The sequence below is a fragment of the Schistocerca cancellata genome, chromosome 7, assembly GCF_023864275.1.
Source record: "Schistocerca cancellata isolate TAMUIC-IGC-003103 chromosome 7, iqSchCanc2.1, whole genome shotgun sequence".
NCBI lineage: Eukaryota > Metazoa > Arthropoda > Insecta > Orthoptera > Acrididae > Schistocerca > Schistocerca cancellata.
Genome location: NC_064632.1, coordinates 306,624,039 through 306,633,468, shown reverse-complemented (window position 1 = coordinate 306,633,468; position 9,430 = coordinate 306,624,039). Strand labels below are relative to the sequence as shown.

General features: G+C 35.2%; 1 pseudogene; it reads right to left on the bottom strand.

Annotated features, from left to right (window-relative positions):
- Positions 1-1,898: 1,898 nt before the first annotated feature.
- The window catches only part of LOC126092167 (beta-galactosidase-1-like protein 2), a 138,369-nt pseudogene continuing 130,837 nt past the window's right edge, over positions 1,899-9,430 (bottom strand).

The window sequence follows — 9,430 nt, the reverse complement described above, 5'->3', positions numbered from 1 at the left end:
TCAGCTGTTCTATTACAAGTGTGTAGATAATGTCGTGTTCATCATGAGGAAGAGCATTAACCAGGGCACCAATCATCAACTGTTGATCAGATCGCAGTTCATGGTCCACCTGTTGTACAATTTCATCAGCTTGGATACTGGGTCCTTTGTTTCACTCTTCTTCATGCACATTTGTACAGCCACTTTTCAAATCCCAATACCATTGTGTAATCTTTCCATCACTCATTACTGTAGGCCCATAAATCATGCACAGCTCCTAAAGAATTTGAACAGCTCTAGATCCTTTACCATGCAAAAATCTAATTACAGTGCACACTTTGCAGTTGGTTGTAGAGTCACCGACAGATGTACAAGCAACTTTAGGTGTGCCCGGGGAAGTTTGTTGTACATGTTGTATATTAACGACATTGCATACAATATTAGTAAATAATGCAGACTTTTTGCAGGTGATGCAGTAATATACAGTGAAGAACTGTCTGAAACAATTTGCCCAAATATCAAATCCAGATAAGATTTTATAGTGGTGCACAGTTCGGCAACTTTCTTTACATGTTCAGAAATATAAATTTGTGCACTTCAAAAAATGAATAATAATAATAATAATAATAATAATAATAATATTAATAACATGGTATCCTATCACTACAATATCGAGTCACAATTGGACTCTGTCAACTCATAAGAATATCTGGGTGCAACAATTAATAGAAATATGAAGTGGAACAATGACACAGGCTCAGATGCAGGTAAAGCAGGTGGTAGACTTCAGTTCAATGGTAGGATCTAAGGAAATGCTATCAGTCTACAAAAGAGATTGCTTACAAAATGTTTGTACAGTCCAACCCAAAATAAAGCCATATATGACAGGCCTGCACCAAATAGGAATTATTGAAGGTTGAACACACATAAAGAAGTGCATCATGAATAGTCACAGGTTTATTTTATCCAAGGGTGAATATGGCAGAGATGCTGAAAAGACTGAACTGGCAGACACCTGAAGATAGATGCAAACTATCCCATGAATGTCTACTTGCAAAGTTTCAAGAACTATGAGTAAGAACATATGCATATACTACAATCTCCTATGTGTCACTTTAATAGAGACTGCAATGACAACATTAGAAAAAAATCACAGCACACATTGAGATGTTTAAGCAACCATTTATTTCTAATGTTTTGTAAGGGAGTAGAATGGCAAGAAGCCATAATAATTGGTACAATGAGAAGTACCCACTGCCATGCACTTCATAGTGGTTTGCAGAATAGGAATATAGATGTAGACTGAGTTTCAAAACCACTGTTGCTTGCTTTATCTCACAGTCCAAGGATTATTGCATCAAAAGAATGACTTTTGGCACAATAAACATTCAATAGGTGGTGATACATTCATACGACTTTGTTCTGAGCTGTCAAAATTTAAGCGTAAGTGAACAGCCCTTACTTTTTGAATATGTTTATATTTCATCAGGTGCCATTTGCATTGATAACAGAAGCATAATGAATCACAGTTACTTTGAGTCAGTTATTCAATAAGGCATATTTTTTGTGAAAAAATCATTTAGTAATACAATGTTGTAAATGCAACAGAAAAAAAGTTTGTTAAGGACATGAGTTACTCAGTAGAGACTTTTATAATGCCCATTTTTTAAATATTTTTGGATCATAATCATTCATTGAAATATATTTAACTTAAGGATTAAGACTCTGACTAGGTTGCTTGATAATATTTTAGTTGATGGAGTACAGTTTTACAATTTGAGGAGGATAATGACACATTTATCTATTCATTGTAGAAGCTATGATTTTATAGTAAGGTGTTATAGAATAAAATTATTCTTTTTTTGTTAGTAAGAAATTATTTTATTATACATTTCACACATCTTTTGCATAAAAAATGTTGTAACATTAAATGATTTTGTAACAAATTGAGTAAAATGTTGTAAAACATTTCATTCTTTTTCATTAAAACTTGTCATGTCCCGTGTGTAGCAAATAAAATTATTTAAAAATTGTAAGTTTAGGGAAAAATAAATCACATTTCACAATACTTATAATGTCATGGTTATACCATAATAACTGTGACAAAAATTTGAACTTCGTAATGTAATTTCTGTTGACGCTTATTAACAGAAAAAGTTTCCCTTGCAGTTACAAAGATTAGAAAATTATTCTGCCTGTTATACATTAACCTTATTGTCTGGTTCTGTTTCATCCCAGAATGGGCACATCACTGAAGACAACTTTTGAAGCTGATGTATAAAGTTCAAATATGAGTATCTGAAAAGGACGGGAAAAAAATACTGTGTAAGTATTTTAAAAGAAAATGGATTGGTTCACTATTCAAATATAGCAAGAATTATTCAATAATAGATTAAACAACCCGGAAAAAAATTACAAATAAGGAAGGCAATATTCAACAAATTTTATGTGATGTAAACCTATTCCTTGGTGAACACCTTCTTACCTATTGAAATTATTTAAGAGATAATAGAATTCCATATATAGGTACAATTAAAAGACACTCACATAAATCTTTTGGCCACAGCCTTCATCAGTAAAAGAGATACATGCACCATTCATACACACAAGCGAGCACTCCTCGTGCATACATGACCACCAATCCAGCATCTCGGACTGTAATGCTGGCATTCTGTATGGTAAGTAGCAATCTGTCTTTTCTTTTTGTGCATTGTTGTTATTCCTACCTGGAGTTTCCATATATATGTCTGTGTGTGTGTGTGTGTGTGTGTGTGTGTGTGTGTGTGTGTGTGTTCAGTTTCAGAAAAAACTTTATATATACTAAACTGTTTATGAGAAAAATGGATGTCCTTACTATGCAATCTGTCAGAGAGCAACATGCAGTTAGTAGGATCTACATAGAAAGATGACTGAAATTCCTTATTTGGATCCTCCAATTTGACCTAAGTAATTAACATTCCAACACAGGTGGATAAATACTGTAGGATCCTAGTTGATAATGTTTTCTTTAGTGAAACTCAGTGCAAGAAAATAACTGCACCAGTAACAAATACACTCTCTGATTATGATGCACTGTTAGTTAGGATCAATAAGAAAGTGCCTTATAGTATTGTTACTCCTCAGTAGAAAACAGAATAATTAATTATTCCAGAACAATTCAAGAATAGATTATGAGATATGACCAGGGGTGAAATTTATAATGAACCAAATGGTGACATTAAATTTAATTCATTCCATGACAAATTCATATAATTATTTGAAAATAGCTTCCCACATAAGCTAATCAGAAAGGACATTAAACAGCCCTGTAAAAATCATAGATCACTAGAGGAATTAAAGTGTAATGTGAAAGAAAAAAGGAAATGTATCTGTTGGCAAAAACAAGAAAAAATCCTATAGTAGTTGCACATTACAAAAGCCACTTAAAATTTCTAAGAAAAGCTATTAAAAAATCAATGAACATGCACATTATGCCAGAAATCAGTGATTTCAATAACAGGCTTGTGGCTACATAGAATGTAGTGAAATGAGAGACAAAACAACTGGCCACAAAACAAGATAACATTTCTACTGAATTAAATGGAAGGACTATACAGGATCAGTCACAGGTAGCAGATATGTTTAATAATCATTTACTAAATATAGTAGAAAATATAGAGATAAACAGTTCAAGAGAAAAATCACAGCAGCATGTTGAAAAAGCAACTCGGTTGTTTTAATGTATCACCAACTTCTCCTCCTAAAAGTAAGATTATATATTCTCTCAAAAATAAAAGCTCATCTGGATTTATGGCATTTCCAACAGAGTACTAATGATTTGATCCCATGTAAAAAGGACTATATTGTCTGAAATATGCAATGCACCACTATCTCACGCCATGTTTCCAGAGAGACTGAGCTATTACTAAACATCTCGACAAGAGTGGTGATACAAGAGACGTCAATTAACCACTGACCTGTTTCACTACTGACATCATTTTCCGAAATTTTTATGAAAGTGATTTATTCTGGAACATCATCTCACCTAACAAACAATAATATTCTCAGTAAAACACAGTTTGAATTTCAGAAGTGTTTCTCAACTGATAATGTCATTTATGCCAATTCCTACAAGCATTAAATAACAAGACAGCTCTGGTTGGAATTTTCTGTGACCTATCTAAGGCATTTTTATGTGTGAACCTGATATTCTCCTAGATAAATTTCGATTTTATGCAATGGATGGCATACCTAACCAATGGATAATGTGATATATAACCAAAAGAATGCAGAAAAGCGTACTTCACAATTGAACCAACATGATCAAGGGAGATCCTTCGGACACAGCATGGGGGTTTATCATAGCTCAGTCTTAGGTCCAATATTGTTCCCCATGTTATTAAATGACCTTCTGTCTGATACTCAACAAGCAGAACTACTACTTTTTGTGGGTGATATTAATATTGTACTCAATCCAATCATACATACAGCAACAGAAGAAATCTGTGTAACCAGTCGTTTATCAGGGGAATATTTCCTGAATGGCTAAAATATGCTGAAGTTAAGCCACTGTTTGAGAAGGGAGATAAAGAAATAGCATCAAATTTCCCTCCAATTTCACTGTTGCCAGCATTCTCAAAAATTTTCGAAAAAGTAATGTACAGTCGTCTTTATAACCATCTTATCTCAAATAACATACTGTCAAAGTCACAGTTTGGATTTCTAAAAGGTTCTGATATTGAGAAGGCTATCTTCACTTACAGTGAAAATGTGCTTAATTCATTAGACAAAAAATTGCAGGCAACTGGTATATTTTGTGATCTGTCAAAGGCATTTGACTGTGTAAATCACAATATCCTTTTAAGTAAACTAGAATATTATAGTGTAACAGGAAATGCTGCAAAATGGTTCAAATCTTATATCTCTGGCAGGAAACAAAGGGTGTTATTAGGAAAGAGACATGTATCAAGCTATCAGGCATCATCCAACTAGGAACTAATTACATGTGGGGTCCCACAAGGTTCCATTTTGGGGCCCTTACTTTTCCTTGTGTATATCAATGACCTTTCATCAGTAACATTACCAGATGCCAAGTTTGTTTTGTTTGCCGATGATACAAACATTGCAATAAATAGCAAATCAAGTGTAGTCTTAGAAAGATCAGCCAATAAAATATTTGTGGACATTAATCACTGGTTCCTAGCCAATTCTTTGTCACTAAACTTTGAAAAAACACACTACATGCAGTTCAGAACTTGTAAGGGGTGTCCCAAGAGTATATGTCTAACATACGATGAGAAGAAGATAGAAGAAGTGGACAGTGTTAAATTCTTGGGATTACAGCTTGATAATAAATTCAACTGGGAGGAGCACACCACAGAACTGCTGAAGCGTCTTAACAAATCTCTGTTTGCAATGCGAATTTTGTCAGACATAGGGGATATAAAAATGAAAAAGCTGGCATACTATGCTTACTTTCATTCCATAATGTCATATGGGATTATTTTTTGGGGTAATTCATCAAGCCAAGCTAAAGTTTTCCGGGCACAAAAACGTGCAGTAAGAATTATATGTGGTGTGAACTCAAGAACATCCTGCAGAAGCCTGTTTAGGGAACTATGGATACTAACTACAGCTTCCCAATATATTTATTCCTTAATGAAATTTGTCATTAAAAATATATCACTTTTTCAAACCAACAGCTCAATTCATGGAATCAATACTAGAAATAAGAATAATCTTCACAAGGATTTAAAGTCACTTAGTCTTGTACAAAAAGGTGTGCATTATTCAGGAACACACATTTTCAATAACTTGCCAGCAGCCATAAAAAGCTTAAGAACCAATGAAATTCAGTTTAAGAGAAGCCTAAAGGATTTATTGGTGGCCAACTCCTTCTACTCCATTGATGAATTTCTTAGTAAACCCAACTGATTTGTATATAAGTACAACATAACTTCTGCACAATTTCAGTGCAGTAATGTGTTCACTGAAAATTTGTGTGTCTGTGTCTGTGTGTGTGTGTGGTTGTGTGTAAGTATAATCTAACTTCTGCACCATTTCAGTGCAGTAATGTGTTCATTGTAAATAAGTATTACAGTAGTTGTATTACATGTTTATTACCTTATAAATAAATAAAAAACTTTTTTATTTTAAATTCAGTGCATTAGTATTTGTAAAATGACTCTTAGTGTTCATTAAAAAATGACGATCATTCCACTTGGGACCTGTGGAATGGTACATTAGCTTATTTGTTTTAGTTGTAAATATTTGTCATGTATTGTTGTTTTTCTGACGTGTTCCACATCCTGGAGGACCTCCTCACTATGGATCAATTGGAATGAAAGTAAATCTAATCTAAAAAAAAAAAAAAAACAGTGAGGAAATAATAACGGTGAGAACTGCAAAATTTTTAGGTGTCCATATCGATGAGAGTTTAAAATGGAAAAAGCACATTTTGGAACTCTTTAAGACAATTTAGTTGTATCACACTTGCACTTAGACTCACTGCAAAAGTTGGGATAGACAAATCAGTAAAATGACATATTTTGCAAATTTTCATTTAATAATGCCATTTGAAATAGTGTTCTGGGGTAATTCATCTTTTAGAAAGAAAGTCTTCATTGCTGAAACACATACTGCTAGTATATAATGTGGTGCTCATCCCTATCATCTTGTAGTAGGTTGCTTCACTGTACATTTATTTCCTCATGATGTTTGTTGCAAATAATCCACTGCAGCTCACAGGGAACAGTGATGTACATAAATACATTACCAGAAAAATTGTTCTTTGTAATGCAGATAGAGGGCATCTCTATGCACTCTTATTTAAATCAGCACCACCTTGGCAGTGAGCATGCCACAGGGAATGACATCACTGAGTAACAATAAGGGTATATGTTAGAGCAAAAAGCACACTTTCATTTAAATATATTTACATAAGCATTAAACAGAAAACTTTTTGTTGTGTGATATATTTTGAAACCTCTTTAGGATGGAGAACTGGGTTTCATGTGTAAGTTTCACATTAATATGCAGTTTCACGCATCCCATCTTGCTTTTTTCTGTCTGAACACATTGCACAATCCTTATGGTTTTTCCAAGGAAGCTTATCAATAATGTGCTACTTTCCATTTAAGATTTCCTCATTATCAGAAGTTGAATGATGTACTCATTTCTGTCGTCTTATTTCTTCACCAACTAAGGTTCTAATAGCATTTTTCCAGAACTCTTTGTGAGACAGTATTGTCAAGCTGTTTTTATTCACACTGATTCTTGTATAGCAAATAGCTATTTACAAGTCCTTTCTGCAATAAGCAGAAGCACAGTTTTCACCACCACTTTAAGATTTTTCATTAAAAAGCCATAACTGGAAATAAAATGGCCAGATCGATCAACTCCATTAATTTTTGAAGTATAATCAATAATCACTTTTGGTTTCATTATTTCTTCTCTTTCCTTTCAGTTTCTTCTCTCTGTAAGTGACACTAAGTTACTCACTTTTGTAGAAAGCATGAGAATAGTTCATTTATACAGTCATGCCAGAATCATAATTTTATTATTGTGGAGGCATTTAATTTCATGCTACTTTACACAAAGGATGCCTTTCTTGATTGCAGCTGGAAGGTTCTTGCAACTGGTCTCAATCACTCCTGAGAAATGTACATTCTGTTTGAACAGTTCTTCAACAATTGCGACACCTGTACAAAAATGGTCAGTGTGCAAATCATAACCCAACTGCCCTCCAGCATTTCTGATATTAGACAGTAACTGAAGAATTATTCTCTCAGAAAAACTCAATTCAGAATAAATCAAAGACTCTGTTGTTATAGTGCCAAAATAGGGTACCAAACTGCAAATATAACCATTTTATGACTCTGCATTAACATAAATTCTGAGTTGTCATTCTGTTGGTTTTTGAGGATTGTACATTTTGAATAACACATGACCCTTAAATGGTACTGTAGGTTATCTATGTTCACGAAGTAGACAGACATGACAATGATTATGCAGACAAGCTCTCTTAACACACATGTTAATTTTACTTTACTTCACACCAGATGAAATCATCTTACAACAAGCAAAACTGCATGGTAAATGAGAAAGTTCAAAGATCACAATTAATCAGTCAACTCTGAGGTTCCTACACCAGCCTACGCCCCCCCCCCCCCTCTTTTGCCACCCCCCCCCCTTCCCCCTTCCCAGCCTTAGTTCTGAGCCCCGGGGCACTGGGATTGTCAGCGAACTGGTGTTTTACTGCTGCACCCGTTTTGTTACCACTGCTGGTCACAGTGGTGGTGGAGGTATTTGTAGCTGGTGGTACTTATGTGCCAGAGAGTCTTCCACCACATTTTCCAGGCCCCTGTTATTTGTGTTGATTGAGAAAGGCTTAAGTTAGAGCCCAATGGAGTAGGAGGTGTAGCCTGTGGCCCCTTCCTATGTATGGGCTGGCTTCAGTCTTTTGATGGAGACTGTTTCTACCCTATCATTCCACACTATCATGAACATGTTTGCTCCACTTTGGTGTGTGAGACGTGGGACTTAGGGAAGGCAGGAAAAGGCGTGGACGGTTCCTAATCAGTTACCGTTGGTTGCACTTTACACACATACACTTTATCTAAGGAAATAATTTTTTAAAAACAATCATTTAAAAAAAATTACTGTAACACAAGCTACACTGACGGCTGAAGGCCTTATTAAGAAGAATTCAAATTATTTGTCGTTTGAAGGCCACAAGCAATAGGAATACTTTAAACAAAATATTTTTAAACAATTGACACAATCAAACCAAATAAAGAAGGGAGTGATCCACAGACAGTCCTCCAAGGATCGACCTGAGAAAGGTCATTAAGACTGTGTAAGCAGTAGGACAGGCAGCCAAGAGCAATGCTCACTTAACAGGATGGCAACTTAAACTAGGGACAGCTTAAATGCCGACCAGCACACTTGCAAAATCCACCTAAGATGCGATAACCAGTACCACGATAGAACAACAGTTAAAATTGTCAAATGGCTCCACCAAATCCTAGTATGCAGACAGGGTTAAGACCAAACTGCCTATTCAAAATCTGACTAGATGCACATGTAACCACAAAAGACAATTCCACAAACAACTCAAACAATGCTAAAACAGTCACTATACAGCAACAAGACGAATTGCACGTAGACATGAACGCTAAGAACATAGAAACAGTTGAAAGACCAGATACATGTCGTCCACTGAGACGACCAACCAAACAACCAACCATTGATCATTGCCAGTGAAGTCAGGCAAGGGAAACATCGGAGTATAAAACTGCCAACTGACAGCTTGATGGTATGAAGTCACTTTGACGGAACACATACAAGTGAAAGTTGCACTACTCAAATATAATGATCCATTCAACTTAAACTCACTGAATCCAGACCTCAATGTGGTCGTGCACTCTCGTGACCACATCCTTTCATCGGGCAGTGCACATAGCGCCTGCTC